The sequence below is a fragment of the Bombus vancouverensis genome, unplaced genomic scaffold, assembly GCF_051014615.1.
Source record: "Bombus vancouverensis nearcticus unplaced genomic scaffold, iyBomVanc1_principal scaffold0057, whole genome shotgun sequence".
Lineage (NCBI taxonomy): Eukaryota > Metazoa > Arthropoda > Insecta > Hymenoptera > Apidae > Bombus > Bombus vancouverensis.
Window position 1 is genome coordinate 305,091 of NW_027468948.1, and position 26,404 is coordinate 331,494.

Here is a 26,404-nt window from a genome sequence, read left to right on the forward strand (position 1 = left end):
TCAATTTTGTTAAGTGCAATCCTTATTTCTGATAACTTACTTTTATTAGATAATTCTTGTGAATCTTCTACTACATCTTCCATATCATTTTGAGTGCGGCTTCTACCTTCAGTAAATTTAATATCTTGAACCGTATCATTAATTTCAATAGCTCTTTCGGTATCAAGTAAATCGCACTTATTATTTAATATACCTTTTGAATTGACTTCTGTCTCTGTAGTTTCTTCTTTTGTATCTTCTTCGAGTTTTCTTCGTTCTTCTAATCCACCCTTCTCATTTTCTAGGATCTTCCTTGTTGTTACGCCGCCTAAAACATCTGCACGCCAGCCCGCGCCAGCTCGCGCCACCGGACAACAACCAGCCTGCGTAACGTCACTTCGACCCTCAATAAACCTAAGGACCCACCATAACTTTCACTTCCCTGTATTGTTTCGCCATGTGTCTTCAATCCGTTTGTCTTGAAGAATTTCTAAAGCTTAAAAATATTCTCGAAACACAGTCGGTTTTTAGAGAGGTCCTTGGGTTTATTAGGCGTACTTAAAACACGGAGAAAGCGGGTATGCACCCATTAGGAAAATCCGAATAGCCCTCTAATAAAACAAGCTATGTTTTCCTCACGCACACAGTCATCTATCCACCACGATGGTAGGAGACTTCCTACTCATCCCTTCGAGCAGTAGTGCAGGTCATGACCAATCGACACCGCGGTTCGTTACCCTCACTTTTCCTAACGAAAGTGGGAACAACGAATCCGCGTTCTTTAGGCACAGGGGCACACCCACACCGAACTTTTCTTCCGTATTAGAAAAAGAGCGACAGACAGTCTAAAAACTAACGCCTAACGCGGCAGTCTACACATAGCGCGAGAGTCGCATACTTCACGAAAATCTTTTGTCGGTTCTCGGTGTTGTCGAACATACATCTTCTCTCCTAAATATATTATAGTGCTAAGTCCATTAATACATTAATTTCCATTATAAGAGCCCTGCTCTAGCGTACATATCTATCACATCTTCGTGCGACAAGTTGTTAACTATTTATTTCTCTACGTCAGTGTAATCTAAGTGTTGGAAATATATAATTTATAATTCAGTGAATCACAGTGTTATACAAACTCAATCACCCCTATTATCTCAACGGAAATCAGTCGCTGCTTTAATAGTCTCCTTTAACAGTTTTCTTAACTTGATTTCGTTCTGCTTCTGCATAGCGTCTAGTATGGCCCGAATACTTGGATCCACACCAGTAGCCATAGCCAAGCCGGTGAAAATTATCCTTTGTTCCGTGGTATATATAGGGTAAAACGAATGGTAGACCGCAGCATAGTGGTTTCCAACGATCCACACTTGTTCTAATTCCTCACTCAACGTCTTTCGTGTCCATTGACGTAGAAAAAGGTAAGTTATTGTAATATCGGAATATATTAAAGGTGTAATTTTGTCCGATTAATTATAATTTATTAATAATGGATTGAAAATACAGATATTAGTTAGACAGAGAAACGATGTTTGATTAACAGGAAAACTAAATGCAACGCTCGTATTTTTTATATTTGGTAACTCTCTCTCTCTCTCTCTCTCTCTCTCTCTCTCTCTCTCTCTCTCTCTCACTGGCAACTCTAACACTCGACAATTCTAACGACTCTATGCTTCGACGTCTCGATCAACTCTGACCCTCGCCAATGCATTCCTGCTCGGTCGTGCTCGCTCTTGCTCTCGTCCTCTCACACACACACACACACACACACGCACGCACACACGCACACGCACACGCACACGCACACACTTTCTGGCTCACATGCTCTGGCCTCTCGATTGCCACTCCTTGAAATATGAAACCGTACTTCTGTTTTGACGCTGTTTATCTTTTCTCGCGTCACTGTTACTAGGCGCTCTTGGATGTAAACAAACTACAAAAAGACGACGTACACGGTGTTTTCTAATTTCAGCCGATCTTCAATCAAAGCTATTCTACGATATTACAGAATTATATTTCCCCCTTTTTAATTAATTATATGTCGGAGAAGCAGGGGGGATAGGGTTGTCGGTATTTGAGGAGTCTTCGTTGAAGGTAGCCATCGTTGCGGTGTAACGAAGATACGATTTATTGACACAGGTATGAATAACACAGGTTTGACAATCTACCACGGCGGTGAGACGTCCGCGGCACTAGTGACAGTGGTCTCCGGTTCAATAACGAATCCGCGGCCAACGGGATGACAGATGGGCGTTCTCGCTGAATCTAAGTCTGACTCGTAAAAATAATTGCTGAGCGTAAAGACGTTACTCTTTGGTCGACGGGAGCGCGTAAAAGAATGCCCGTCCCGTCCCGATGATGCCACAGAGGAAAACTATAATGGGGTGTGTCTAAGGACACGAGATCATCGGATTCGTCGAGGAAAGCCTTCGTTTAGGAAGTAAGGGAAATTGACGTTGCTGCTAATTGGTCAATCTCCATATCGGTGGTTAGAAAAAGATGCTAGCCGCCCTCGAGGGAAAGTTGCTAGTGGGAGACGCCGCTCGTTGAAAAATATGTCTCCCCTATCTTCCCGTAGTTAGGACAAAGACTGTTTGTCTGTTTGAAGGACTTTAGTTAACTAAACCTTAAGATTTATAACGGGCCCTCGGGCTAGCCGAACATGTACTGTGGAGACGCATCGACATCTGGCAATCATCTTACTCGAAGAATAGGCTCTGCGTGTGGCGAGCCACGGGACAGAAACCGTTGGAATGTTTACTGTCGCGTGTCGCCACGAATATTTCTTTTAAGGAGAGCTATAGAATTACTCCATACCTTTGTTAGGCAAAGCGTTCATCCCTTGACCGCGGCTACGTTGGGCGACAGACTGTCACCTCGAGCCAAAGCTCACCGTCACTAATCTCGAACAATTACAATCGGATTGAATAACTACAATAGTTTAGTTACAGTTATAGTGGCCTTTAGATTGCAATGTTGCGGGGCTATCCCAAGGTTCCGGTGTCCTTTCATCTCCGACATATATTTAACTATATATATTAACTATATATTTTCCCTAGGAACAGTAAGATTTTAACGATACAACTTTATTAAGAGATCTTAATGTCATAAACGGTATCGAAACTTCGTAATTAATATTGTTAAGGAAGAAAATATTGGTAATCTCCTCGAACGACGAGCGCTTGATATTCACAATTAGAACTCGATATCTTAGCTTCTTATAATATCCTAATAAAATGTTATTTATCGATTACAATTGTCCTGTCGTATTTTATTGTGTTTGCTTTATAAATGTGAACTTTATTCAAAAAGAGTTCATCGATATAACGGTATTGAAGAGAACTACTCGAGAAACTATATCTAGCCCTTGGATGGAGGGATTGCTTGCTTCTTACAATCGAATAATTGGAGTGTAACTAGAAACACGAACGGTAGTTTAGCAATGGAGAAGAACTTTAGAACGACAGCAATTTTCTTCTTGTTTCTTTGAGAAAGGCACCGTTCATTTTATGTTTGCGAGAATGGGGTTGTTGGACGAATTTGATTAAAAAGGAAAGATCTTTAACAAATATTCTTCCCATTGATACATTCCTATATTTTTGATTTAATTATTTGAAAATGCAATTTTGCATATACCTATGTGCTATTATATACTATAATCGCAGGCGTTTCTTTAAAATGATGTACTATTGAAACAAGGCAAAGTATCGTCGAATTCTTCTAGATTCAATTTCTCAAAAGAATGGCTCTATTGATTAACCAAACATAGTTCCCATAAGCATATACGTACTTCTCAGAAAAGATAGTTATATCTAGATCAATATTACTCCCCACAGTGACCTATATGTCAAAGAAAAAAAAGACACATCAAGTATTAAATCATACTACTATTACGTCCACTATCTCTACAAATCCTCCACTCTTGGAAAAGTCTATCTTATTCAAACGTAACGTAACTCAAATTAAATCTTTTCCATCATCATAAATACGAAACATTTATAAAATTATCATCTTCGATTATTTACTCAACATCTAGCTAACAAAATCTTCTCCATCGCCGTACCCCTTAATCCTGACCGCGTACAATTAACGTATGAATAGTTAATTTATTGAAATTTAAACGACCATTTTACGCTACTTGTACTCGAATGATCTTAGGATCTTGCTGTATCTCTTGCACAGTGTTATACTGACAGGCGAGAAACATAGAAACGTAACTTCCGATCCACTGATTTACCCTAAACAGACGATGATAGGTTATACGGTGCACGCAATACAGAAGCGTTTCCGATGCAATTCGAAGGTGCGTTGTTACAATGGAGTTCATCGATCCATAATGACTATTTCCCCGCCAACTACAGCCTGTAATAACGGAATAGCCAATAAAGTATATCCTGTCGATTTAATCGTTACCCCCACGGTGCACCGCGCGCACGGAGATCGGATCGGTGATTTTCACGTGATGTTTCGCAAATCGTGAGCCGCTCGCGTGATTCGCGCGTTTTAAGCGTTCCCGCTCTTCCCGTCCGATAGAAAGAGAAAGGGAACAGGGGTGGAAGGAAGAGGGAAGATACGTGATGCGGGTTCAACCTGCCGCGGGAACCTTTAAAGAAGGTCGGTGCAACGGGGGAGATGTAATTTTAATAAGTTGGAGAACAAGTCATTGTAAAAGATGGATATTCAGATGTTGGAGATGCAGCAGATTTACGACTCGCTGGAATTAAGTTAGTTAAGGTGTTGAAAACCTAACGTCTTTTCAAAGGCGTTTGCCGCGTTTCTTTTCAAATCAAAATACATACATACGATACGTACAATGTATGCGCCTAAAGTTTTAAAGTTAATTTCTATTCAAGGAATGGACTGTTTTATTATAGGTTTAGGAAATTGAAAAGAAGCAATTGCTTGTTTCTAAGGAAGAATCGCGAGAAGTACAGTTAGAAACTGTATTGTGAATCACTTTTCCTGGTTTCCGTAACGAGGAAGTGAAAAAAAAAAACGCAGACAAGTCAGCGTTTACCGTAGCTAAATGGAAGATACGCAGGTACGAGTCGTTACAGTTTTGTCGTTGCAACGATTCCCGCTGCGTAATTTGATAATGAACAGTTGAAAAATAGCAGCGTTGTGTCCGTACTCTTTAATATCCCATTATATGGAAGTTAACGACCGGAAAATACACCGCTCAACTACTTGAAGGAAGTAGCTCATGAGCAAGTCTTTTGTATCCTCGCAATGGTATAATTCCTGTAACGTCTCGTTCTCGGAGGATTTATTTCGTTGATTTGTACTTGTTTATTGCTTTTGTGTTTTCATGAATGGAGCATGTCGCATGCGAATCGTAATATGGTTTTAATGGCGTTTCGACTTCAATGATATCAGCGGCTGATTGCGCTTCCCGTAAGAAGCTTCCAATCATTATGTATTTTAGGAACAACAAATAAGGATATTTAGAGAACGAATTAATTATTCAATTGTTCGCGCAAGAAATACCTGTCTCTTTTTCGAAAGTTATAAATGCTGTTTTCAAAGAGTTCCTTAGCTCACCATAAACCAGATAAGAATCTTTGGTTCCGTCTAGAAAAAGAAACCTTCAGATCAAACCGAAAGGGGTTCGGATTATATTTTCTAATCGTATTTGTATATTTCTTTTTACGGTCAGCTTGTCATCCACGTACAATCGAACAGAGAGTCCATTAATTATTTCCCTTCGACTTGTTTCAGGGGGAGCATCTCTGAAGCCATGCCGGCTGACGAGTTCGCTGGAAATCGAAACAGAAGCAAACCAAGACTGCAACCACCTTAACGAACCGCTATTATCACTGGCAAGGTCATCGGGCAGATCTAATCATGCTCACGCCGACCATGCTTCCTGTGCACTCGTTCCTCTTTCTTAACGACGTCAACCAGAAGATCGGGTGCTAAGAAATTCGAAATCGAGTTGATTGAAAATCTCAAGGAATATTAAAAAAAATACGAATAAACAATTTGATATAGAAATCATCCATTTTGGGCAAAGAAAAGAAACAATCAGAAAAAGGAATAACCACAGAAGCTCTGAATTTCATTGCTTCCTAATGGTACTTCCTTGGATATTTTTACATTCTGGAGGCGTGAACGAACTCTGAAAAACAGAAACGACTTCTATCGGATGATCGAAAGAACTACCTGGACACTGAGTATAATTATTCACACGTGCGGATGCCATTTCCGGCATGTTTCTCCATGAAGAAGGTCAGCTTCAGTTTTTGCCACTTGTAGATAGAAGTTGAAGTGGCGGACGTCTTAACGAGGTTGCTAGAATGTCAAAGAAATAGATGAGGGAAATATTATGAAGATATATTTATGAATATCTAATTGAGCATTTAATTAAGAACTTAATCGAAAGACCAAAATAAGTTGGTTCTTGAGACCAAGTACCTATCTAAGTATAATAGTCTTTTGTACTTACGGTTTAGTAAGAGGACTCGAGTAAAACGATTACTCGTTAAAAGGAACAATAGAATAATCATGCCTCCGCAGACGGTGGTCTCTGCTTTCATGCCTCATCGCGGAGAATCTCAGCGAAAAAAGTGTCCCGAAGCGTGAGCTGAAAGGTGGCTATCTAGGCTGCCTAGTGAATGCCGTCGCCATGGTGGAGCTGGCGTGTAGCAACTCCCTAAGTCCAGGAACCTAATCCTGCGTCAGAAAGACAAAATTCGCTACGGAGAAAAGTAAACAAAAATATATATATAGGGAAGAAGCGACAAAGATTAAAGATCGTTAAGAATTACAGGTAATTTAATGATAAAAGGGAGAAAGAATTGTGTAAAAATTCTACTGGAAAAGAAAAGAAAGATTAAGCCTCCAACGAGAAAGACGTGCTCAGAAGCGAGTCCTGCGTAGCGCCATGTAGAGGAGCAGGAAGAAAATATTGGTAATCTCATCGAACGACGAGCGCTTGATATTCACAATTAGAACTCGATATTTTAGCTTCTTATAATATCCTAATAAACTGTCATTTATCGATTACAATTGTCCTGTCGTATTTTATTGTGTTTGCTTTATAAATGTGAACTTTATTCAAAAAGAGTTCATCGATATAACGGTATTGAAGAGAACTACTCGAGAAACTATATAGAGGATTTAATTAATGTGTGGATCAACGTATGTATCACTATATGTAACAATAATATTGACTGTATATGTACGTGTATAATAAAAGATTTCCGGTTTACAATGTTTACGATACTGATATAAAAATACCATATAGAGGATTTAATTAACGTGTATATCTACGTATATATCATTATATGTAACAGTAACATTATGTGCATGTGCGTATAATATTGGTTAAATGTTAAATGTTAATATTGGTTAAATGCGTTAAAGTGAAATGTTATTTACCTATTCAAGATAGCAAAGTAGACATACCATATAGAGGATTTACTACTGTTAACACTCGGTATTCTCGTATTCAAAGTATTTAACCAAATAATTTGGGAATCCAGCGGACGAGCTTGTATTTAATATGATTATATTTAATATAACAACTTTACTCAATATACGCGTAGGATTTTAAATGTCATGAGGGTTGCAGCGGACTCAATTTTAATGTACCTCGATATCTTAGCTTCTTATAATATCCTAATAAAATATCATTTATCGATTACAATTGTCCTGTCGTATTTTATAGTGTTTGCTTTATAAATGTGAACTTTATTCAAAAAGAGTTCATCGATGATTATCCATTACAGGTTGTTAATAAACCTGAATTATGCACAAAGGAATTGCCGTTAATAACTTAAGATTCTCTGCCCGTCGTACAGGGTACACATAGTAATTATTCTCGACGATCGTAACGTTTAAGTCCAATTCGAGCTTATAGTCCCATGCGAGTTAAACAACGACAATAGTTTGAATTTCTATTTGTTCGTTTGTCGTCTGTTTATACCCGGAGCACCTGCTGTAAACCAATACAAAATTTATTAGATCTATAAATAACACATATAAAACTTATTAATTTATAATTAATATAAAATAGGAGAGCACGAAACTTCCTATTTTATGGATATGTTAAATCTTTGTAAAAAATACCATATCATTAGTATCATTTTAATCGTTCTAAAGGATTTAGCCGCATAAAGCTGTGACCCTTGGAAGAATCGATGTTCACGCGTGACAAATTGAAATTGTGCGAAGGTTCCGGTACGAACATCACAAGCCGAACATCGATACCAGGGGCACAGGCACATGTTCTGGGTTCATTATATATTTATAAAAGGCTGACGATTCAGTAGATGGTCCGGGTAAATTTAAATTGTAAATGAACGCATTGCTGGTTTCAAGTAAAAGCCTGGATAAGAGCGGATATGGTATGAGAGTCTGTCGTGGAAAGGGGAACAGGCCGCTTTTATTTTTAAAGTTTGAATCTCCTCGATATTGAAGATGTTGAAGCTGCAAGTATGTATTTCATTTTAATCCATTCGAGACCGAGATTTAATTGTAAAACGATACCTAGGTGTCGGTACGATCTGAATGTTTAGTTGGAATGATTCTGTGTTTTACTCTCTCCAGGGTATCCTTTTCATACTTTGATTTTAAATCGATGACAATCTTAAATAGTATGCCTCATATTTTTAAAATATAAAATTATATACTATGTTATTCTATAACGTATTATGTACAGTTATATATATATATATATATATATATATATATATATATATATAATAATTCTATATTGAAAAAAATATGAAATTAACATGATATATACATTACTACATAAGTTATATATAAAATATGTATATTATACCCTTGCCTACTGACTGATATGAATTTCTTTCGGTCTCGAATGCGTTAAAAGAGAGCGCAAAGAAGTCGAAATTACTTATTGTAATTAGTAAAACGACCTGAGAGGCAGACAGATACAAGAAAGAAGGAATATTATATTAGCGGCATTATCATGTTTTTGCTCTCTTTAATTCTTTCATCGAGACAGACAATCTACAGGTATTAATCGACCAATTTCTCCAAGCTGATAACTTCGAATTGATGTTTATATATAAGAAGTGTTATGTGTTAATCTGTCTAAATGTTTAAAAGGTGTTATAAATTAAATGTTGTTAAACGATACGTAATTGCCTTTTGATCGTAAATTTTACTATCAAGGGGTCTTTTATGTATGCGTAATCATTGTGAATTATAACAATTTATGTGATCGATATTAAAGGTGTTTAAAAGCATGTATTTTTTTCTATATTATTATTCTCCTATATTATTATCCTATATTATTATAGCATTCCTATATTATTATAATATCCAATTACATGTTGATACACAAGATATACAGATTATTATTTATAACGTTTTGGTTTTCTTAATTGAGTCATTCATTTAGTACAAATGATAAGAAATTAGTAATAATTCACAAAAAAAGGATATGGTAGTAGAAATATTATAAAAAAACATTTTCTGTTTTAGTGTAGAGTTACTCCTTCTTACAGACAGTGTCGTACAAATCTGTACGTCTCTGAGAAAATGTAGGTATCCGAGCCCTTACTTCCTCAACAACTTTTACATCTGATAGAAAAAAGAAACATACGAAGTAATAAGTAATGCTTACTAATAAATTCAACAAATACAGAGGAAGATGGCTAAATCGATAAATTAACGAGACTAAAAATTAATTACATCATGGATCTCTCGCTTTTAATTTTAAGCTGTAAATTACCGATATCGGTGACTGCCATATTCTCTTGAGTTTCCAAATCGTAAAGAATCTTTCCCCAGGGATTGGTCAACTGTGTATGTCCCCATGCGACGTAACTTGCTTAAGGAACACGAGCCGGTGATATGCAGGCAGCGTATAATTGATTATCATTCGCTCTGGAACGCTGAAGTAATGACCAGTGCAGTGGTCCAGTGGTCATATTGAATGCCGCTGGATATATCAGCATTTGGCAACCTAACCCAGAGAAGCAGGAAATATGAAGCCACCGAATACCAATTAACTTCGTAGTTGCACGGTTCACATTCCATCATTTCTGAATATGCGAGGACAGTCCTCTTATTGTGCTTTTAATTCTTTTATTTGTTTCATTTTCAGCAAATATACTGGTTTTTTAAATTAAGCTTCTTTTTATACAGAGTTACAGATTATATTAATTTTATATAGAATATATTTAAGAAAGATATTTAATTTTTTGCTAGTTAAGTATTGATCGATTAAGTTACTGTACCTTTGTTCCGATAAATGCGTGCCATTTCCTCGAATCTAATATCATAGCAAATGCCAATACCTATTTTGCAGCCCTTCACATCGAACGTCGTTAGGGAGTTACCAGGACTGAGTGAATCACTCTCTCGAAAAGTAATCTTATTAGGAATGTCGATGTCGAATAGATGTACCTAATAACATAAAAATGTGGTCGCTAATTATATTGCTGCAACTTTTGTAATTTAATATCAAAGTTACCAACTCCTAAACTTTAATTATTTTTTATTTAATAACTGACAGCGTTTTTATCACTTTCTTTTATTAAAAAATCTTATCATTTAATAATGTTTAAAAAGGAGAAAAAATAAGTATAATAATATTTTAAGTATGTGAAAAATTTATACAACAACAAACACATTACAACAAAAATGGGCGTTTCCCGTATCATAACGTATTTTATAAACCGTAAATTATAGAATTGGTTATAGTATACGTATGTACATATGTATATTCCTAAATTATTCCTAGATAGAGTCACTTTCTTCACCCCGATATTTTCAAATTCAAAGCCATAAAGGAATATATTACTTACCTTTCGGTGTCTTGCTATCAAAGTTCCATCGGGACCCCAAATAGTACAGGTATTGTACAATTTATCGCCCTCTATTTCAGGCATCGTACCACCAACTACATAGATGTTGTTTTCTTTAGCTGCGTTCGATGAAGCAACGCTCGTTTCACCATCAGGAATACTCTCGGCGTATTTTGGAAAGTACTCTGCATTGCAATATTTCAATTAATGAAAAATAACTGTCTTTTGTTCCAACCATAAATTAAATTGAAATGTTTGTCAGTTTTTTATTTTTAAATTATTAAAATAACTAAGTTTTATATTTCGACTTAATTAAATATGCAATTACTTAGCTAATAGTATATATAATAAATTGTTTCTACAGGTCCAAAATGAAAAATGAATATTTAGAAATATTTAATTACGACAATGCTATTTGTGTTAGCATCAGTGGCTTGTTACTCAACGACTTTGCTAGTACTTTTTGAAACATAAAGTTAGTTTTCAATTAATACTTATACTAGAGGCGGAATTATAAATGCAAAATAATTGATAATACTAATTTATAAGTACCTAATTATTAGTATGTTAAAAAATATATTTATACAAAAATCACGATAATCATGAAAATGGGGAAATCCTATATTCTCGAATCAATTCACAATTTATTTTGTATATTAATTAGATTCCGCGCTCATCAGCACGTACTCACTGGCGACATCGAGAAAATGTATCGGCAATTCCTCGTACGACCAGAGGATCGGAAATATCAAAGGATATTATGGCGCAGCGCGAGTGGAGAAACAGAAACATATGAGCTTAACACCGTAATACTCTTATCATAGAAATAGAAGCAGTCCTCAATTCCCGCCCGCTAACTCCTATCTCCACCGATCCAAATGATCTCCTAGCCCTCACTCCCGGACATTTCCTCATTGGCGATTCATTAATGTGCTTACGTGATCGAGATTTCAGAGACATTCCATCGAACCGACTCTCCAAATGGCAGCATATCCAACAGCTTAAACAACATTTTTGGAACCGCTGGCATAAGGAGTATTTGAACGAGCTAACCAACCGCAATAAATGGAGCAAGGGTGGACACAGCATCCAAAAGGGCACAATCGTCATCCTCAGATAGGACAACGTTCCCTCCATGCATTGGCCTCTGGGCCGAGTTATCAAGGTTCATCCAGGCGCCGATGGTGTCATCCGGACAGCTACAGTTCAGACGGCAAAGAGCATTTTGGATCGGGGCGTCAAAAGGCTTGTCCCACTGCCAATTCAACCCGATCTCGAGAAACCCGAACAACTAGCCACCGAGACGAAATAAGATGGGAACTTCAACCACACCTCGCTAGTTTGATCGGTACCCTCTCAACGGGGGGAGAATGTTACGCCATGCGGCTTACCATAGGTCATATTCTTAACTATCGATAGCGCCACTATAATGTCGCAGACGGATCGTCGCGTCTGCCCGGCAAACAAACATTGTAGTGGCAAGCGCGTGGTTCATTAAGCAGGGCGACTTCCAGAAACGTCGACTCGTGGCCCGTATTTTACCTCGCAGTAAAAGAATGTGGCGTGATCCGAACGTAGTGGGGGTCGCCTTCCAGAAAAAACGAAAAAAATCGAAAGGCGTTCAGAACTTTTCGAGAAGTCGAACCGTCAACACATGTGGTATGTCGCGCATTACTTATCAACCAAAACGCAGTTACATTTTTTTGTTCCTTTTATATCTTTCTAGTTAATAAGTTGTTGAAATAAACATTAATTTATTTGTGTTAATTCTGTGGAATTTCATTGAACTACCCTTATTATCATAATCGAAATAAGGGGATCGATCAGTTCGTGGCGTCGATTATTTAATCGTAACGGGAACTTACAACTCTCGTTGACGTGCTATCTCGCGATCGCGTCTCTCCGCGAACGGTCGGAACGCCTATTTTTTAACGAACGACGTCTCCCACTAGAGACTTTCTCTCGAGAGCGGCTAGCATCCTTTTCTAACCACCGATATACAAATTGACCAATTAACAGCAATGCCAATTTCCCTTACTTTCTGAACGAAGGTTGTCCTCGACGAATCCGATTTTTCCTCTGCAATATTTTTAAAGCTACACATTTCGAATTTTCCAATTATGCCGAAACAATTGCGTGAACCACTCTATATATTCCATACAATAAACTATTTTTTGCGTTTTAAAGTAGTTGAATATTTTATTAAAATACTCTGAGCAATTCTCAGGTTTCTGTGAAAACAAGATAACCCAAATGTAGTTGTGTTTCCTTCAGAATTATGCAGATTTTATTTGAAATATGTGAGGTGTAAGTGACCCCGACGTGATCGAGCTAATGAGATTTCAATGATCGTGATTCCGGGCGCGCTAACGATATGTCAAACAAGAATAAAACAGTTACGACCAGTGAAGTAGTCCGCGTGCCTTTGACGATGCCCTAGAAGATAGTGCTATGGTTCTCCTTACTAGAGAGATAGCTCGCGGCGGCGAGCATCGCGGGCGATGAAGAAAAATCTACCGCTGGCTGTAGATGTCGCTGCTAGGGTACTGCTGTATTTTCTTTTCATTTAAGAATCGTGGAAGAAAAATCGGACTACGGTCGCCGGGATTTAAGAACCCAGATCCCGAACGTTCGTAACTTGAGGCGCTAACCACTGCGCTGCCGTTGTCTGGTATTAGTTAGTGTCGAGTTGTCGTATTTGTGCTGTCGAGTGCGGCCACATATGTATGCATTTATGAATTGAGTGGTTTACGAGTAATTACAATCGATATACATTACAAGTAATTACAATTTATTACAAATGACTCGCTGTGCATATTACTATAACAGTCAGTACTAATTCTATAGATCAGCAGCATTATAACTTTCCAATAAACAACCGAAAATCACGTCGTTGAATAATAAATGCATTCACTGTAGAACGAAATTATTACTACGAATATAAGAGAAACGATTTAAAAACCATGTATTTTTTCATTTAAATTATTTGCATTTGCAAAGGGAGATACAAAATTTTAACAACGTTGCAAATTATAAAGACACAAATTACAGTTTCGTGTTTAAGTTATTGTTCAGAGTTTGTTGGAATACAACGATATTAATCGCATACAGATGAGGTGATTGATCGAACGGATTCTTTCCTTCGTTGTTCAGCGATATCCTCATTAGCGTGCGTTCGTGAGATGTACCACGGCGGCTAGCACGTGCATGCTCTTTCGAGAATTCGGCGGAAGAAGCGTAGGAATATGGATGGAACATTCCCGATGGGCACGTCGAGAAGCTACTAGAAGGTTCTGTGGCACATGTGACGCCACACAGACACCCACACAGGTCACACTCATTACTGCATAGAGAGTGGGGTTCAAAACCTTTTCAAGGGCCATGGGTCACTAAGCCAGTCAGTCTGTGAATAACTAGCCAACTGTCTACATTCCAGAACACACACACTTATAATTCCTGTAATAATTGTTTAATAAATATCACATTATATTGTTTCAACACAAACATTGTGTCTTCCACAGATTATTAATCTTAATTCCAAGATTAAATTCTAACAGAGCTTCCTAATAATTATGGTACAATTGGTAAAATGATGATTTTACATGAAAAAAGTAAAAAATATATTAGATAATCGAAATAACGCGATATAAATATAATTGAAATAACATCAGTAAGAACGGATGTTTTAAGCTTTCGATTTTGAGAAAACAGGGTATGAATACGTTTAGTTAAAAAGCAATCCGTGTTTATTCGAGCATTCGCGGAGAGACGCGATCGCGAGAAAGCACGTCAACGGGAGTAGTAAATTCCCGTTGCAATTAGATAACCGACGCCACGAACTGATCGATCCCCTGATTTCTGTTACGATAATAGGGGTGGTTCAATGAATTTAACACTGTATTAACAGGTTAATATAGCTTGTATATTTAAAAATAATGAATGTAATAATAAGAACGTCACAAATTATTTAGCGATAAATACAGTTGATATGTTATAGGAATTCAACCCGACATTGCGATATCTCTCAATGAATTCGTTAGACTAAGCAATTTATAACGTTTGACTCTTCAGAAGGGACCGATTACTCTTCGATCCTTTTCGTTGTCTTCTCTGAGATACGACCCCCACTACGCTCGGATCACGCCACCGTTCGCGCCTATGATCACGTATACCAGCTTCTTTCTTTATGCGGATAAAATAACGCACCGAAGGCGAATAGATGTTTCTGGAACTCGCTGCTTGACGACAACTATGCGTTTATCGCTACTTTGTGTATATCTCGACGGTCATGTAAGACGATCTGTTTGCGACGGTTAGGAACACGGCCTATAGTAAGCCTTGGGGCGTAATAAACGGAGAGAATAGAATAATCTTCTTTCTCTGTGGGATGTTAGAGACTGATGTGTACAAATCGAAACCGCTGAGGAGAATATCGAAAGGCGAGTGTCACAAATAAGTGAAGAGATATTATTAAGCGTCTTTAAAAACATGTTACGAAGAAATAATAAATGTACTGAATATCAAGGCGGGCATATTTAACAATATTTGTAATTATTTTTATGCATATTAATTGTAAGTTATCGATCCTTATCAGGAGCACGAAATTACACAATTAACAATTATCGAGATCGTCAAACTTTAAAACGACGAAATTTTCGGCTCTCTCGTTAAGTACCGAAAGAACTGAGTTACAGTTAAAGGTACGCGAAATTACATTAGAGAAATTAATGCAACGTGTTACGCCATGCGGCTTACCATAGATCATATTCTTAACTGTCGATCGCGGCACTATAATGTCGCAGACGGATCGTCGCGGCTGCCCGGCAAACAAACATTGTAGTGGCAAGCGCATGGTTCATTAAGCAGGGCGACCTCCAGAAACGTCGATTCGTGGCCGTTATTTTACCTCGCGTAAAAGAATGTGGCGTGATCCGAACGTAGTGGGGGTCGCCTTCCAGAAAAAACGGAAAAAATCGAAAGGCGTGCAGAACTTTTCGAGAAGCCGAACCGTCAACACATCTCTTATATCGCGCATTACTTATCAAGCAAAACGCAGTTACATTTCTTTTTGTTGTTCTCTTTATGTCTTCCTAGTTGATAATTTGTTAAAATAAACGTTAATTTATTTGTGTTAATTCTGTGGGATTCATTGAACTACCCTTATTATCCTAATCGAAATAAGGGAATCGATCAGTTCGTGGCGTCGATTATTTAATCGTAACGGGAACTTACAACTCTCGTTGACGTGCTATCTCGCGATCGCGTCTCTCCGCGAACGATCGAAACACAACGTTCAAACGACAATTGATAGTCCTGACGAAATAAACGTCGCTCAGAGAGTCGAAAATTTGTCTCTTCAAATTTTAAGCGGATACGAGTTATCCCCACTACTTCGCGGAACTGATCACTGCAAGTAGTTTCCGGTGTTTTCTTTGTCTGCTCCAGCGATAACGCAATTACTCATAAATTGCCAAAATAAGAAAAACGAAGTTTTCATATTTTTTATTTCATTGTTATAAAACGATTTAATTGGATTTTCGAGAATCTCACGATCAAAATGATATTGGACGATAGCTAAACTCTGGAAATGCGCAACGTTCGGTCAACTGCACAGAAGACCATGCCTAAGTCCGACACAATTCTTTGAAGTTACAATGAATGTTGATACTAAATCCGTCGTTTAGAGATACCTTGGCTTCTTATGACACTAAGTTAAACAACTTCCGTTATTTGCTGACTAGTCCAAATGGATCCAGACACTGGTTAAATTATATTTCTTTTGACTTTATTTGTCTAGATATAAAATCTGTAAGGTATCTCGTTGTATCTCAATTGCTTCTCTTCTTTCTTATTCCTACATTCACCGTATTCACAAAACAACGATCCAAAGACAAGTAACAGCGGTCAGTTTGTGAAAAGTGCTCGTTAACAAATCTTAAATTACAACGAAACGAAATTGTTCAACACCTTAAAATTGAAAATTACCGAACTAAGTAGGAAAAAGGCCACAATGTTTGTAGAACCTCGATAAGTGTTCGCCGAGACAGTTTCGACATCTGGACTACGTCGGACAGTTTACGACGGATATCCGTCACATAAAAGGGGTAGAAAATAACGTAGCCGATACTCTATCTCGCATCGAAGCGATCGGAAAACCAATAGATCACCATACGCTAGCTGCAGCGCAAGAAAAGGATAGCGAGCTACGCAAAATTATCAACGCTGGCTCGAGCGCGTTGCAGCTGAGAAAAGTACGATTTCCCGATCACAACGTCGAGTTATACTGCGATATTAAAACCGAGACCGTGCGACCGTACGTACTGGAACCGTTACGCCGCACCGTATTCCAAGCGCTACATGGACTTTCCCACCCGGGGATGCGAGCTACGCGAAAATTGGTAGCGACGCGCCTCGTCTGGCCGTCGGTAAATAAAGATTGCCGAACGTGGACACGACAATGCATACCGTGTCAGCGCAACAAAGTCACCAGACACGTATCCTCGCCCGTCGGAACGTTCGGAACGCTAGCGGGCCGGTTCGAGCATATACACGTAGATATCATCACAATGCAATATTCGCAAGGATACCGTTATTGCCTTACGTGTATCGATCGTTTTTCGTGTTGGCCTGAAGCCATACCTATCGCCGATATGGAAGCGTCAACCGTGGCTTCGGCCCTCCTTTCTACCTGGATATCTCGTTTCGGCGTACCCTTGAAAATTACGACTGATCAAGGACGTCAATTCGAATCGCGTTTATTCGAGGAATTATGCCGGTTGCTCGGCGTCAAACATTTGCGTACAACGGCCTACCATCCAGCGTCTAACGGGATGGTAGAACGCCTACACAGACAATTAAAGGCGGTGATCAAATGCCACGACACGAGCAACTGGGTCGGAATTCTCCCGATCGTCTTATTAGGTATAAGAACCGCGATAAAGGAGGACCTAAACGCAACGGCGGCCGAAATGATTTACGGCATCGGCATACGTCTGCCGGCGGAATTCTTTTTGCCAACTAGTCAACGGGCCAACTTGGAATACGCGCGAAAATTTTTGCAAAAATTTCCTAAAGGAATTATAATCTATGAGATAAATGAAATAAAAATATAAAAACCAACCGATATTAAAAGAAGAATGATTATTTTACAAGATAATACGAAACTGTGTAAGGGATTACATATGTAACATATTGTCCCGATGTACACATATCTGCGAAGCGACTTACTACCCTGTATATTCCAGAAACTTCTTAGTTTGCCCCAGCCTTAGCAATTTGAAACTATTTTATTAAAATTAAGAATTTTCCACATTAGATCGAACGCACTTCTAATAGGTACCAAACAGTATATATATATATATATATATATATATATATATATATATATATATATATATATATAGCAAGATTTCACATATCTCTAAATTATTCACAGAAAATTAATACGGCACATAAATTAGACTTCGGATTGTAAATATTAAGAATAAATAACCGATACAGTCTCACAAAAATAGAAGGATAAAGATAGAGATAAGGGATCAAAAACAACAGTTATTTTTCAAATTTGTATGAAAAGCCCTTAAGAAAATAAGTTCCTCCTTAAATTGAAAACAGTTATATGTATAGAAATCAAACTTGCGATAAAAGTAAAAAAGATAGAAAATAAGAAAATTGTATTTGTTTTTATGACTCACTTTTACATGTAGTATAATTTCCACCGCTATTTTAGCATAGAACGCTATTTTCAAACACGAATTGTTCCAACTCGATAGTCCCTTGCTTTGCTGTAAACGGAAAATTCTTTCGTGTTCTCAACCAAATTTATCAAATTCCAGCAATGACACATGCTATGTGATTGTCAGTAGAACATGGAGAAATGTTTCCAGTAAAGTTTCGAGCGACTTATCGGCGATTTTCAGGAGACACGACGCGACGATATCGCGTGTACAGTGCTTCTATCGGTGTTGATGCGCTTTAATACATAGTGCAAGAGAACACTAATAAGATTTCCCAGTGGGCCTGTAAATCCTTATAGATCACTCAAAAATATATCATATTGTTTGTTTCAACTACTAGCAATTTAAAACGTCGTCTACATATATTTAGAAAGTTAGCAAAGACATATATTTGTTCCTGAGCATGATTTCTATCAGTTGAGCGTTGTAGCAAAATGTCCGATACAATTTAATGTTGAATTTGTCTTTTTTTTAGGCTAGCTTGATTGGATTACAGGTAGATTTAAACGATCCGTGTGTTGCATCTCCAAGGCATCTTCGACTCATCGATACGCAGTGATACCCGGCAAACTTCTAGTGGACAAGCGACGTTGCTTGCAGGCAGTTTATATACATGTTTTGGCATGTGTTGTCGGCAGGCAATGTCTACAGATACCTGTAGTCTGCCCGTACGCGCCTTAAGTTTCACTGACAGACATTGTCCGCCGATTACTACGACATCTGTCTGTGGACAATAGGCCGTCAGTGTGGAGTTATCTTTACCCGAATAATTTAAGAAATATAAAATAAACTTCAACGAAAAGTTGCTAGCTTCGATATCTTACTAATACAATGTTATCGAAATTGAATAAACCTCGTTACTGTATTTAAAAGGAAATTGCATTTATATTTCAAGTTTATAGAGACAACAACAACAACCAAACAAAGAATCGCAACGAAGAAATAAACGGATACAACAAACAGAACACTGGATCGAAGATAGAACAATAAACAAGATAGAACCAAGAAAACAACAGTAACGAAGAACCGGGGCGCAGAAAAAAGCACGAAGCGTGCGAGCTGGAGAGGAAACCTGTGACCGTCGGTGCAAGCGGTAAGCCTACAAAATGGTTGCCGAGCAGGAATAATCGGCTGGAGAGCCAACCTGCTGGGACCGAGCTATATGGTGGCAGGTATCGCGTGGCGCCAGCTAAGCGAGCTGCCGCCCGAAAGGGTAGGTTTAACTTGTCCAATGATCCGCAAGGAGAGGGCAAGTCGCGCGCCGACCATCTATGCGCGCCATTCCCAAGTCGAACGCGAACATCTAAATGCGAAGCCAGTATGCGTTTTTACTGCAGGTATGGCGCAGTCGACCAAAAGGTCGGGCCCTCAAACGCACACATTACTTGTACAATTCGAGTGCTGCAGATACGGAAAAGCAATTTATAATTTATCGTAATTTATCGTAATGCGAATTTTGGCGCGTCGTCATAAATAGATTTTTATTTAAAACGAAATTGTTAAATATCCTTTTGTATCAATTCACATAACGTTAATAAATCAATATTAGACATATTACTCATAAATTGTACATATCTTTGTGCATATACGCATAGTTTTCGTGCATATGTCAATATTTGTATATTTTATGTGTATAACTTTCATATGCTTTTCGCAAATTTTACATTCATAAACATCTGCAATCTACACGTTACGTTTTTCGTTGTATTTACAAGTACGGACATTAGATATTCTATTACATTCTTTTATTATAATCTTTTGATATATTTATAGTTGTTTAATTATTAGGTCATCCCATAAGTTCGTGCCGTTTTTCGAGAGGTTATATATGTTAAGATCGTTTACATACCTTTCAGTTTCATGAAAAAATGTAATCCCCCTCTCGTTGTACAACTTCTTCCCATTTTTCTGGTAGGTTCCGTCTCGATAAAAGTTCTCTTGTTTTTCTTTAAAATAATTTTCTATGCTATTTTTGAGAGTGTCAATATTTTCAAATCTTTTAGCTACTAAAAAGTGTTGTAATGCTCTGAACAGGTGGTAATCAGATGATGGTAATCAATGTCTGGGGAATATGGGGGATGTGGTAAAATTTTTCAATTAAATTCAGACAATTTTTTTGTAACGCTTTTCGCGACATGCGGTTTAGCATTGTCGTGATGGAAGATAACGTTGTTCCTATTCACTAAACCTGGCCGTTTTTCAGCTAGTGCTTCCCTTAATTTTTCTAACTGAGCGCAATATTTGTCTGAATTAATGGTATCACCACTAGATAAAAGTTCAAAATAGAGTATTCCTTTATAATCCCACCATACACACAAAAGAACTTTACGCGGATGTAACCCTGGTTTTGCACAGCGTTCAGGTGGCTGATTTCGTTGGGATCAGCTACGTTTCCGTTCAGGGTTTTCGAAAAGTATCCACTTTTCATCACCAGTTACCAGGGGCGTTTAAGGAATGGTTCACGTTTATTACGTGCAATTAATGACATGCACGCTGTCGTTCGTTCAAGACGGTTCCGTTCCGTAAGTTCATGGGGCACCCAAACGTTCAACTTTGACACCATCCCCATTTTTTTAAACACCTATGAATCGTTGTCTTAGGTATTTTCAGGACATTTGACATCTCTTGAACTGTCAAACTTGGTGATTTTTCAACAAGATCCCGAATTTTATCTCCGTCTGTCTGAGGAGGACGCCCGGAGCGTACCTCCTCTTCTAAACAGAAATTCCCAGCTCTAAAACGTTGGAACCACTTCCTACAGGTGCGAGATGAAAGCGTATTTTCTCCGTAAACAGCACATATGTTTTTCCTGGCAATTGTTACCGAACTTTCTTTCCGAAATTCATATAACATGAGATGTCGAAAATGGATACGCATTTCACTCGTGATTTTTTACTGTTAGAAGTCACTGTGTTCACTATATTACGATCTTATGCCCACGAAGATCTACTCTAGCCTGTTCTCGATCAGCTAAGCTCAAGTGCATTGGTCCCGTATAGCCGTATGTTTAGAAATCGACACATGAAATATATACACAAAAACTTATGGGATCACCTAATATGTAAACGATTTTGAACTATTTAATTTAATAAAGACCTTAGATCGATGGATTTTAATTGCTGTCACATAATCGTTAATTCATTACTTTTCCTCCAACTGTCACGAATTTTCACAAAGTGTGTATTTCGGATCGTTAATCTCATACGAATGTAAACTTCATTTTCTTAATAATCTTGGTCAATCATGTATCACATTTTCTATAAAATCTATAAGATCAGCAAGTGCTCTAATACTTGTGAACAATCATATATCTTAATTCGTGCCTTTTGTATTAATACAGAAGCTTCATGCGAGAAAGAATTTTCGATATAAATGTTCTCAATGTTGTAAATCGAGTTCTGCCAGAGCAACCGAGCCAAACGGACGTGTAAAACAGTGCTTCAGAAAAAGTGCGGCAAGTGGGGAAGAGAAAGTTACGAACGGCAACGCCCATAGCTAAATGGTGGAAACTCGTGTCTTCTACTAAGAAGACTACAAGCAAAACTAAAATGAAAAAGCACATCCCACCGATAAAAATAATTAACAAAGACGAACAATACTACATAAATAAAACAACAAACATATCAAAACCAAGCCAACCAATAAACGAAGAACAGGAATGCTCAGCTACAAACGAAGTTGATATGGAAACAATACCAAACAATGAAGAGAATATTACCAATAACGAATTAACCCAACAGGATGAAGGCTGGAAGGTGGCAAGTTATAACAAGAAACGAAAAATAACAGGAAATTCAGATACAGAAAAGCAGCGATGGCTGCAAGAATTACCATTAAGAAACTCCTTCAGCTCACTTACGGAAGAAATAGACGACCCAACAACCAAAAACACAACTAAATCAACGCAAACTACAAAACCACCACCAATATTTGTCGACGCCCAGATAATAGACCCGCTTATTGATCCACTAAACGATATAGCTGGGAAGGAAAACTACACAATAAAACAAACAAAATTAGAACAAGTAAAAATTCAAATAAACACCCCAGAAAATTATAGGAAAGTGATAAAAGAATTAAAAGAAAAAACGCTGTGTACCACACATACCAGCTGAAAACGGAAAGGAGCTACGAAATAGTTATAAGAGGACTACATTCAAAAACTAACACAAAAAAAATTAAGTGACGAATTAGCAAAAATTGGTCATCAAACAAGAGCAATAAACAATATGACAAGATACGATACGAAGCATTTAACAACACATTGTCCATACGTAGGGAAAATAAATGAAGTAAAATGTTACAACTGTAATGGAAACCACCCAGCCAGCTATAAAGGATGCGAAATCAGAAAACAATCACAACGTAAACAGTTTCCACCACTTGGCAATAGATCAATCAACAACTACCAACCACAACAAAGTATAACGGATAATTAAGTAACATTGAAAGCACAAAATGAACCAAAAGCTATAAACGGAAACACCGATCCCCAAGGAAACCGCAGCTACGCGCAAGTAACCCAAAACATTAGACAAACAACGCCCACAAACAAACAGAATCAAAGCAACAACACCGAAGACGATACAGAAATCAAAGAAATGCTCAGACAATCCATTAAAGGTACAGAGATATTAAGAAAAATGGTAAGTGAGAAAAACACAATACTAAGGCAACAAGTACAACAAACAACAGTCATGTTACAACTACTCACAAACTTGCTAAGTAAAAAATAAAAATGGACATGCTTAAAATAGCAGCCTGGAACTCTAACGGACTACAACAAAGGGCCCTAGAAACTAAAACATTCCTGTATAATAATAATATCGACATACTACTCGTATCGGAAACACACTTCACTATAAAAAGTTACATAAAAATACCGTACTACACAATATATGATACCAAGCATCCTTCAGGAAAATCACACGGAGGGACCGCAGTAATAATAAGAAACGACATTAAACACCACTAACACAGCCAAGCTAGTAAGGAATATATACAAGCAACCACCGTTACTGTACAAACTAGCAGCAACCATTTACAGTTGTCAGCAGTATATGTACCACCGCGACACAAAATGACATCACAAACGTGGGAAGAGTACTTTCAACACTTAGGTGACAAGTATATCGCAACGGGAGACTACAATGCAAACCCACGCTATGGGGATCAAGAATTACCACACCTCGAGGTAGAACCCTGGAAAAATACATTAACAACAACCTCAATATATTATCCACAGGAAGACATACTGGCCGACAGACCTGAGCAAAATACCTGGCCTACTCGATTTTGCAGTTACAAAGGGACTAAACGCAAATAAACTAAAAATAACACCCAGCCCCATTGCATACAGCCCAATTGCTTACAGAAACAAATTAATACTTTATAGCAATCCAGGGACACTATGCAACAGAACAACCAAATGGCAAATTTTTAAAGAAATAATCGAGAGCAAAACCAGTTGCAGCATCCCATTGGAAACACCCGAACACGTCGAACAGGCAGTAACACCATTGACAGAAACTATCCAAGAAGCATCATGGACAACCACTATACCTGAACCAACCAACAGACAAACAAAAATAATTCCATTAGACATACTTGAAAAAATTAGAGAAAAAAGAAAAGCGAAAGCAAAATGGCAAAAACATAGAACACGAGAAAACAAAAATCACCTAAACAAACTTGCAAAGGAAATAAAAAACAAAATAAAAGTGCACAACAATAACGAATTCACAAAATTCATAGAGTCACTCTCTGCTCACGAGAACTCCAACTACTCCCTATGGAAAGCCACGAAAAAAAAAGAAACCAATAAAACTAGTCCCAGCAATCAGGACGGCAGACAACACATGGGCAAGAAGCAACGAAGAGCAAGCTGAAGAATTTTCCAACCACCTTTGAAACACATTTATACCACATAGTATCAACAACAGCAACCCCAAATGTCATACGGACGAGGATGCGTTTACCACTAGTACCTCAACTGACAACCACTATACCATACCTAAAACAACAGCACAAGAAATTAGAAACATAATCGAGAAAACAAAAAACAATAAAGCACCACGAATCGACCTAATCAATGGTAAAATCTTGAAAAACCTTCCGCCAAAAGCGATAACACTAATGACAATAATATTCAATGCAATACTAAGAATCCAATACTTTCCTAAACTGTGGAAACTAGCACAGGAGATAATGTTACCTAAACCAGGCAAAGAACCACACCAAACTGCATCTTACAGACCAATATCACTACTTCCTGTGTTTTCCAAAATACTAGAGGAAATAATATGCAACCGCATAAAACCAATAATATTGTTAAGGAAATTCGAGGATTTGGGAATACAAATTATTGGCTATATTTCCCATACAACAGTTATACATCTATATTCCTCTCTAAGAACGTCTTGCACGCACGCTGGTTGCCAACCGACTCTACTCTTCGGTGTCTCGATTAACTCTAACGACTCTACTCTTCGACGACTCGATTAGCTCTGTCTCTCGCAACACACACACTTTTCGACTCGCACACTCTGACCTTTCGGTCGTCCCACCTTGAAACCGTCCTTCTGATCTAACGTTGTCTATTGTTTTTCTTCTAACATCTGGCAACAGTCTTTTGTTTCCACTGAGTCCTTGACGCCCTCTAACCCTTACACACACACTCTCATGTACAGTGTAAATGTATCACTTCCCTAACAAATATAGAAGGAAAAATTAATACCAGATCACCAATTTCGATTCAGAAACATACACTCCACTATAGAGCAAATGCACAGGCTCATTAAAGAAATAATACTAGCATTAGAAAACAAACAATACTGTACAGCCCTCTCTATGGACATAGATAAAGCATTTGACAAAATAAACCACGAAAGCCTACTACAAACAATCAGGAAACAATTTCCGGAGCAAATATACCAATTAATAAAATCTTACTTAAGCAGCAGAACCTTCGTAATAAAAATCAAGGACACATACTCTGAAGTTAAAGACATAAAGGCAGGGGTTCCGCGAGGAAGCGTCTTAGGATCAATACTATACACAAAACATACCAACAACTACCAATAGCAAAATACTGACACTCACGGACGACACAGCTGTACTAGTCAGGCACACTAACCCAGAAACAGCAGTCAAATTACTACAAGAACATATCACAAAAATAGAAAAGTGGCTGCAAGATAAACAAATAAAAGCAAACCCCGATAAATGCAACCATATTACACTCACACTGCGAAAACAGACACCATCAAACATCCTACTGAACGGCACGCACATACCGCAAACAAGGCAAGTCAAATACCTAGGACTAGACCACCTAGAAACACAACTCACATAGAAACAGCATACTAAATCAATAATAGACAAAATACAGACAACAAGGAGACAAATGCATTGGCTAACAAGTCGAAAATCCAAATTAAGCATAGAAAATAAATTAAAAATATACAAAACGATCATAAAACCAATCTGGACGTACGGAATACCATTATGGGGGGCAGCGGCAATGAGCCATATAAACAAAATAGAGACAGTACAAGCTAAAATTCTTAGAACAATAGTAAACGCCCCATGGTACGTTAGAAGCGAAGGCATACGGAAGGACCTGGGAATACCAATGGTCAAAGAGAAAATTAGCAGACACGCAGAAAAATACAAAGAAAGAATAGGAACACAGCCAAACTGGCTAGCTGCGGAAACGATCAACACCTCAAACATGGATAGAAGGCTGAAAGGGAAATACCCAGCAGACCTCACAAAGGACACAACCAAACAAACACGAAGATGGTATCCCACTGGGGGTAGCTACCCACATAATAATCTAACAGCTAAAAAATTCTACCAAATGTCCAAACTGGACAAATTGTGAATCTAATCTATAAAATAAAAAAA

General features: G+C 37.9%; 1 long non-coding RNA gene across 1 annotated transcript; it reads right to left on the bottom strand.

The window, feature by feature from the left end:
* Window positions 1-7,276: 7,276 nt before the first annotated feature.
* Window positions 7,277-10,528, bottom strand: LOC143304825 (uncharacterized). The gene is made up of 3 exons (XR_013061463.1): window positions 10,191-10,528; window positions 9,683-9,916; window positions 7,277-7,915 (listed from the first exon to the last, which is right to left on the bottom strand). It is a non-coding gene; the product is annotated as an uncharacterized LOC143304825 (long non-coding RNA).
* Between the last annotated feature and the right edge of the window lie 15,876 nt (window positions 10,529-26,404).